Below are 9,383 nucleotides of genomic sequence, written 5' to 3'. Positions count from 1 at the left end.
ACTTTAATATAAAACACAGTCATTGAGCAAACAACTATAAGGTGCAGCCGTCACACACATAACTATAAGGTGCAGCCGTCGCACATATAACTATAAGGTGCAGCCATCGCTCGGATAACTATAAAGTGCAGCTGTTGCACACTATACTATAAAACACAGTCATTGAGCAAACAACTATAAGGTGCAGCCGCCGCATATAAGGTACAGCCGTTGCACACATAACTATAAGGTGCAGCCGTTGCACATATAACTATAAGGTGCAGCCGTCACTCAGATAACTATAAAGTGCAGCTGTTGCACACTTTACTATAAAACAGTCATTGAGTAAACAACTATAAGGTGCAGCCCTCACACACATAACTATAAGGTACAGCCGTTGCACACATAACTATAAGGTGCAGCAGGGTTTAGTAACTTGTGGGATACATCAGCCAAGTCAGCATCACTGACAGAGAGCCCTAAGGGCTATGGCACATGGATGTTTGTCAACCGCTGCCATCCAGCAGAGTATAGGGTTGGACAAAGCACCACTATCCGCCTGTTATTGCTTTTGATATCAGTGCATAAAGAGCAACCTATTAGATAACAGGCAGTACACTGGTGGGGGGTAAGACCATAACAGCTATATATTATTTTCCTATTTCAGAAACCCACCCTAACCAATGATCAGATAAGTTTTAATTGTCTACTGAAATTAGAATACAAAAGAAAATATCTGAGTGGTTGCTATGGGTTACAAGACACATTGAAATATTTCTTGCACTACAATAGATGCCTTATCTCTCCCGCCCTTAGCATTACAAGCAATCACATTCCAGAACAGGATCCCTTTATTATAGAACCAGTTTGGTTACGCTGGCTGTATACTGTACACAGGCCACAGGTTCCCCTACAAACTATAATATAAACACATGCAGACAATGAGGGAGTTAAGAACATTTAAGCAATAAAAGTAAAGAAACAGAGGCCCAATCAATGATGCCGAGTCATTGGCTGACCTGGAAATGCACTTTTAAAGACTTCTAACATGAGAAATGACTGACTGGCCTGTGGTATCCCTGTATTTAGCAATGTTATGGTGTCATGTAGCCATGTATGCACTCTAGTACAGCAGCATCACACCAGATCTGACAAGACTCTCTTTACTGCAATGCAGCAACACCTCCTCTCCAGCCTATCAGTGTGTGGAGTGTCCAAATGATATAACTAACTAGAAGCTGGGCCTCCCTCCATGAAACCTGCCAACACTTTCTGGTGCCCTCTCAGAAAACCCCCTTCCCTCCCTGGGCAGAAGTAAGTGCTTTCTTTCACTTAACTTTACTATGATGTAGGCAGTTTGCAATTGGTTTTCAGCTATTTGTTCAGCAGTCCTGGGATTTCAGCTGCTTTCTGGTGTCTGGCAAACAGACAGTGACTTGAATGAGAGGTTGGAATATGAATAGGAGGGCAGAATTAGGGTTGGCACCTTTGCCAGGTCATAATCATAATGCTGGCAAAGGCATACTGCCAGGCTAACACTACCTGAAGTTAGTGGGGCACGGAACTGTATGCCAAAACATGCCAAAACAGGACTGGCACTATGTTTAGGCACAGTTAAGGAATCATGAAAAATGTAATTCTTATATCAGGGGATCCCCAACCTTTCTTACTCATGAGCCATAGTCAAATGTAAGAAGACTTGGGGAGCAACACAATCACCATAAAAGTTCACGGAGGAGCCAAATAAGGGCTGTGATTGGCTATTAGGCAGCCTCTATGCACACTATCAGCTTACAGGGGCTTTATTTGGTAGGAAATCTTGTTTTTATTCAACCAAAACTTGCCCCCAAGTCAGGAATTCAAAAATAACTCCCTGGTTTGGGGGCACTGAGAGCAACATACAAGGGGTTGGGGAGCAACATGTTGCCCCAGAGCCACTGGTTGGGGATCACTGCTTTATAGTATCCAGCCTGTGGGGTAATCTAATACATTGGGTGTCTAACATATCAGACTTCGATATCAGCCTGTGTGTGTGTGTATAAACGAACGCACATATCCATGTAAATAAGAGTTACACCTTCACATTGTAAGGGTCACCGAAACCAGATAGTATTGAGCTCTTCTGCCTGGGGGGCTATTAGCTGAGTGACTGCCCTAACATTAGTTGCCGTGCCGTCTAGCTAATCACCATCAGAGGGCTCGGAGATATCATACAAGCCATGCCATCAACTGCCTAACAATTATATTATGGTGCTATAGCAATAACCCATGGTGATGATGATCATGTAAGACCACACACACAGTAGTAAGGGTATAGCTAGGAGCGGGGATGCCCTACTACTACACATTTTGCAGAACCGTCACCTTCCTGATGCCAGTGTTGCCTTGGGCCCCTAGAGAACTCACAGCAATTAGAAAGAGTGCCAAATGATATATTGGTTATATAGACTAATCATGACATTACAAAAGTGCTACTGGGCCAGACTGGGACCCATGAGGAGATGCTCTGATGCCCTGTGGGCTGGTCCAACCCTGACCTCCTGGCCTTTTCATGTGGCATTGGGAAATTTCCTTTTAATTCTTCAATTTCTTTCTTACTCTATTGTAGAAGATCTGTTTATTTGAGCCATTAGACTGCGAAGCAGCAAAACATGCATTTTTAGTATGTTATAGAATGACCTATTCTAAGCAATTTTTCAATTGGTCTTCATTATTCATTTGTTGTAGGGTTTGAATTATTTGAACTCTTTGCAGTCTTTAAATGGGGGTCACTAACCCCGGCAGCCAAAAATGATTGCTCTGAGAGGCTACAATTTTATTGTTACTTTTTGTAACTTTCTTTTCTATTCATCGGGCCTTTCCTATCCATGTAACAGTCTGATCCAAACTACACCCTGGTTGCTAGGGTAATTTGGACCCTAGCAACCAAATAACTGCTAAAACCTCAAGCCGGAGAGCTGTTGAACTGAAAATGCTATAACTAAAAAACTACAAATAATAAAAAATAAAGACCAATTGCAAATAGTTTCAGATTATTACTCTCTACATCATACTAGTCATAACTCATAAAGGTAACTGAAAGGTGAACAGCCCCTTTAAATTAACTTTTAGTTTGATGTAGTTGTAGAGAGTGGTATTCTGAGACTTATCTGTGTAATTATTTGTGTTATTTGTATTGTCATATTATTTGTATTGTCTTATTATTAGTGTTTTGTTCACCAGCTCTGAGTTTTGAATTTCAGCAGCTATCTGATTGCTTGGGTCCAAATTACCCTAGCAACCAGGTATTGGTTTTAATGAGAGGCTGGGATAGGAATAGGGAATGAACTAAATAGAAAGATAAGTAATAAAAAGTAATAATTGTGAAACTACCCAGTAGTTTATGGGTATCAGGGTCAGTGACCCCTATTTGAAAGCTGGAAAGAGTCAGAAGAAGGCGGCTAATAATTAAAAAACTATTAAAGAGGAAAACCAGTTGAAAAGTTACAAGGAATTTGTCACTCTATAATATAAACATTTACTTAAAGGTGAAGCACAATTATCCAATAAATATCCAATAGTATTACCTTGTAGCTTTTTGACTGGCTAGCAGAGTGCAGTACAACTGGCAGCCTTTAAATGGTATCAGTAATGAGATTAACTGGCCCCTGTATTGCTGACACCTCAGAATTAGGCTGGGAGCCCCTGTATTATTCAGACCTTTAAGACCCTGCATTGTTGACACCTCAGGCTATAAGCACCCACGTTGTTACTTTCATGGCCATGATAGGTTTCCCTGTCTCCTGCTCTAGTCTGCCTGCCCTGCTTTATCCTGCCGGTGTGTGCCATTCTCTGCCTGCCCTTCCCTGCCTGTGTGTGCCATACTCTGCCTGCCCAATGCTGCCTGTGTGCCATACTCTGTCTGCCCTATGCTGCCTGTGTGTGCCATACTCTGCCTGCCCTTCCCTGCCTGTGTGTGCCATACTCTGCCTGCCCTATGCTGTCTGTGTGTGCCATACTCTGTCTGCCCTATGCTGCCTGTGTGTGCCATACTCTGCCTGCCCTTCCCTGCCTGTGTGTGCCATACTCTGCCTGCCCTATGCTGTCTGTGTGTGCCATACTCTGCCTGCCCTATGCTGCCTGTGTGTGCCATACTGTGCCTGCCCTTCCCTGCCTGTGTGTGCCATACTCTGCCTGCCCTATGCTGTCTGTGTGTGCCATACTCTGCCTGCCCTATGCTACCTGTGTGTGCCATACACTGCCACTCACCGGTCGGTGCACAGTGCTCAGAGGGATCGGTACCCTCTCCACAGACTCCAAACAAACAGATAGCCACGGCACTCAAGAGCTTCATACGGGACTGCCTATGCTGCCTGTGTGTGCCATAGTCTGCTTGCCCTATGCTGCCTGGGTGTTCCATACTCTGCCTGCCCTATGCTGCCTGTGTGTGCCATACACTGTCTGCCCTATGCTGCCTGTGTGTGCCATACTCTGCCTGCCCTATGCTGCCTGTGTGTGCCATACACTGTCTGCCCTATGCTGCCTGTGTGTGCCATACACTGTCTGCCCTATGCTGCCTGTGTGTGCACCATACTCTGCCTGCCCTACGCTGCCTGTGTGTGGCATACTCTGCCTGCCCTATGCTGCTTGTGTGGGCCATACTCTGCCTGCCCTATGCTTCCTGTGTATTCACAAAGAGCAAGCAGGGAAAGTTATGTAGGTGTCCACTATCCTGCCCCAGGCTATTAAGGAGCCCTGTCCTTATTGCTTGCCCTATGTTACCAGATAACCCTAGTCCCCGTGTCCTTACATTATATATAATATAAAATTACAGTTTGGCTTAACTAGTGTGACCCTCCGATCCCACCATGGGCCAGTGGCAATGAATGGTGCGTGTAACAGCACTATTAGGAACAGGGTTTTGCCAGAAGAGCCATGAATAGCAGATACATTAGGAGTTCTTTCTTCCAAAACAGAAATATCAGGTATAACGGCAATTTAATAATACATATCAGGCAGCGAGGGAGCTCTAATGGAGCTTATGCGCCTCCTGCTGGGCAGACTTGAGTGTTGACGGCAGAGGCTAAAAGCTATACGTCAGGGAGTCCAGGAAGGTCATATATAGCTGGACTGGCCTGCTCTAAGCCATTATTCCAGGGTCGGACTGGCCCGCCGGGACACCAAGAAAAATCCCAGTGGGCCCCGGCGGCCCAGATCCAACCCTTGTCAGCGCTCCAACGGCAACAGTTCCTCCCCTGACCCGTTAAACTTATGCGCGCTCAGGGGAGGACATCGGGTGGGAGACTCTGGGGGGGTTATTGAGTGCAGGGAGGTTAGGGAGGCTCTGCAGGGGGGCGTATTAGGGGGTGCGGGGGACACGCCCGGAGCCCCTGTGGGCCCTGCACGCCCCAGTCTGACCCTGCATTATTCCCTGTCACTAAGTAAATAAGGGGTGCGTTATCCCACTTTCCCGCTATTTCTGTGGCTGCGCAGTGTAGCCCCACTATAGCTTAGGGCAGCTGTCCCCCTAAACCACCAGTTTGGTACAGTTAAGGGCGCAGCCACATGAGAAGCCTGAATGATCCCACTATTCTGTGGAGAGCTGAATGATCCAGCCATATTCCGTGGGTCTGTCCGTCAGTACGTACAGCTCTCACCCATTGGTTACTGATTGACTGATGGTGTGACGGGCGCAAGGTCACTGCTGACCTCATTCTACTGCAAATGTTTTCCGTCTTGCACAGGCCGGTGAGCACTGCTGAGCGGAGCAACCATGGGCAGAGACCCACATAATGTATTGGGCAAGATAAAGTATTATATGAAGAACGACAGGCGCTGGATTATTTATTAAAGGGGAACTAAAGACTTCAATTATTGTTTCTTTCTACAAGTACTCTGAACTGGCAGCAAATCTGATTACCTGCATTCGTGCTGGAATCCTGCTCACCTGGGAAAGGAGGGAGCAAGTACCTAGTGTCTGTGTATTTAGATGCTGCCCTGCTAAGGTTTTAGTACATTAATGTATCACAAGGTATTGGCACCGCTTCCCATTCTGCCACTTGCAGAGATCTTGCGTAAATGAGCAATAAATAACTTTGTGTTAATACATTTTATTATTAAGTGTAAAGGATAACTGCAAATAAGAGTATAAGTATTTGGCTCCAGTCATAGAGCTATAAAAGCCCTGACTAATGTAGCGCTGGGCAGCAAGGTGCAAAAAGCCAGGATGTAGTAACTAGCATTTTTTTGGCCAGGATTCTCGGCAAAATTCAGCATTTTGCCATTGGCAAATTGTTTCGCAAAACTGCGTAAAAAATTAACTGCGGCAATTCAGCAAGAAAAAATGCCAGTTGACTTTAATGTATTTGAAGTGAAAATAGAATTTGTCGCCCGTTGCATTTGGAGTGAGAAAATGTTGTCAATTCACAAATTTCTCTGCAGTTTCGTAAATTTCTCAGTAAAGCAAAACAGGACAGATTCACTGACCTGTACTTTTCTGATGAGTACAGCACTGCCTGTGTTTGGCAGCACTGTATTCACAAGGTTTGGGCTGGGTGTGGTATGTGGGCATCCCATTGGAGGAGCTATAGCTTGCATGGCTTGCAGACGCACATGTTAGAGAGCTCCAATGGCTGCAAGGTGCTATGGGGCCCCGTACTTTACAGGAAGGAACTGGGAAAGGGCATCTGAGGTTTCTGATCTCTTTCCTGAGCAGAGCAACATCTAAACACGTCTGTTTTCCTTCTGAACATTCCTACAGGAACTGACCAGCAGGTGGCGCTGTTGTCACAAAATTTATTATATTGACAATTGCAAAAAAAATTGCAAATGTTTGAGACTTAAAGCAGCATGTAGATTGAGATACTCTGATTTAGAGACCTGTGTGGGTCTAATCGGGTAGACCCACATCTCAACTGCATTTTACCCGCTGGGACCCACCACGTGATCCAAAGCACAACTGCTTTATCCACAGCCTGACTCACTAACTGCTGGTCACCATAAAACTATAATGGACATCACCATAGACCAGATGTGACATCATCCAAGAGCGAGTCCAAGGAGAGTAGTGATGAGCACATTTTTTCATCAGGCATGGATTCGCAGGAGATTTCTGTATTTCGCCATTTGCAAATTGTTGTGCGAAAGTTCCGGGAAATTTTGCGGCAGAAAATCTAGTTGTGCGTCAAATTGGACGCGGTTAAATGTGTGATAAACGCATTTCGCAAATTATTTTCCGTTTCACTCATTTTCGGACGAAGCAAAACAGGACACATTCGCTCATCACTACAGGGGAGGTGAAAAATTAGAAAAAGAAGCTTTTATTACGACCTGCTGACCCATGATCCATCCACATTTTTGCAGTTAGGGCGGTGACAGACGGGGAGATTAGTCACCGGGCGACTAATCTCCCTGAAATGCCATCCCACCGGCGAGAATGTAAATGGCCTGTGGGATGGCAAACGCAGCGCCATGATTTGCCGAAGTTGCGGAAGTTTCCTCTCAAGGCAACTTCCGCAACTTCGGCAAATCCGAGCACCGTGTATGCCATCCCACAGGCCATTTACATTCTCGCCGGTGGGATGGCATTTCGGGGAGATTAGTTGGCCGCGACAAGTTAAGACACAACACGGATTACACTGGAATGTAATACACAAGATGGGCTTTGCTAAGTTGAAGGTGAAGGGAGATGGTGTTGTGCAACTACACCTTGCCACTGCCAAAAGTAATAAAATCAGAATAAAGGATGCCAGAGGTTCTTTGCGACAACAGAACAATGCTTTATTGTCCAAGGCAATTCAAATACTGACAAGCAGATGAGGCAGTATTATAGATAGATGATCAATGTCAGTACAGCCAATAAGGAGACAGCTCACTGTGACTCAATGTGGAGCTTAGGGAAGTTGAAGGTTCATCTACTAGTCCCTTCGCTTCACAGACCTACTCCCTGCTATCAATCCTGGTTGGAGCACAGGCTGTTCTTACTAGCTAGATTTGACTCACTTTCCTAGAAAGTACTATGACAATAATTAACCTGTCACTAACTAAAGCCTCGTTTGTTGGGTCCCTGCTCCCTGAATTCAATACAAGGGGTGTCCCTCTAGGGCAGAACACTTACTGGGTCTTGTTGATCCCATTCTCAGTGGAACCCACTTGGTTCAACAGGCCAAAGAGAAAAGAATACCTCTAACCAAACACTAAGTATGGATTTAAATCCCTACACTTTCTTATACCATTGTTACTGGGCAGATACCCATGTACAGTATGTAAATGTGCTTATTAACACAAATGTATCATTGGCCCTTAGGCTTATGACCACTTCCTGCCACACTTTAATACAGTATCTATTTAGGGGTGGTCCTTCCTCTTTGGCCTGCATCTGTTGAACCAGGTGGATGTTCCACTGAGCCTGGGCTCAACACGGCCCCAGTAAAGCTGTGCTGCCCTACAGGGACCCTACTTCTAGTGAAGTTGGGGGGCAGGGACCCCAAGAATGAGGCTTTAGCCAGTGACAGCTTTATTATTGTTTTAGCACACAGCATAAGTGAGTTGTAGTTGTACTACACATACCCTTCAATCCTTTCATATATGAAGGCCTATACTTGTGTGTTAGAGTTCAATGTAACATGCTCTATCTCAACTTAGCTGTACAAAGGCCTTTCTAGTCAGATAGGGTTACAATGAAAATTAGATTAGATACACAGGCATCTACTCAGCAACTAGGGAGTAAGGAAGTGTAGGGATTTATACCATAGGGTGACATTAATTAATTAACACACATTCATTCTATGGGTGCCTACATAAGGAGGAGCCTCTCCTGAGCATCCCAGGGTATACTTTGCTTTATAGTTATTGGCTTCACAATTTTTAATGTAATAATAGGGTTTGGAACAGTTCCCTAAGCCCCGCCCCCTGTTCCCCTGCTGATCTGACTACTTTGAGACTCAAATAAAATGTAACAGTAGTGGCCCGTCCTCAGCCTTCAGCCTGCGTCCTCCCAATCCCACAATCCTCCCAATCCCACAATTCCCTGCATATGTGATGTCAATAAGGAAAGGAACATCACAGTGCAATGCATTGTGGGTTATGTAGTTCCTGCATGCTGTTTGTAAACTGTGGAGAAGTTGTTACAATTTGTAACATCAGTGTTTTAGTCCCTCCTCCCCTCCGGGAATTTCAAATGATGAGAAAAAGAAGAGCTGTTTTGCGGCTGGATTTCAGCATATAGAAAAATGGAATTTATTCATACTTTGATACTTTGTGACAGAACAGGTTGCAGTGATCAGTATAGTAGGGGTGTCTGTGTTGGGAGGGGCTCTTTAACAAAATTTGATTCAGAAGCTGGAGTTCCCCTTTAATCTGGTCATGTACGACCCAATAATAGCTGCTGATTCGTCTCTCCAGAGTTGGCAGCTTATTGGCCCATA

The 9,383-nt window shown here is 45.0% G+C and overlaps 1 long non-coding RNA gene across 1 annotated transcript in view; it reads left to right on the top strand.

Moving 5' to 3' along the window:
• The first annotated feature begins 1,047 nt into the window (after window positions 1–1,047).
• LOC116410471 overlaps window positions 1,048–9,383 on the top strand; it is a 53,728-nt gene continuing 45,392 nt past the window's right edge. The window contains exon 1 of the long non-coding RNA XR_004222438.1: window positions 1,048–1,293. This is a non-coding gene — a long non-coding RNA (uncharacterized LOC116410471). The remainder of the gene's footprint in view (window positions 1,294–9,383) is intronic.

Source organism: Xenopus tropicalis, chromosome 4, assembly GCF_000004195.4.
Source record: "Xenopus tropicalis strain Nigerian chromosome 4, UCB_Xtro_10.0, whole genome shotgun sequence".
NCBI lineage: Eukaryota > Metazoa > Chordata > Amphibia > Anura > Pipidae > Xenopus > Xenopus tropicalis.
This window is presented reverse-complemented; position numbering and strand designations above follow the sequence as displayed.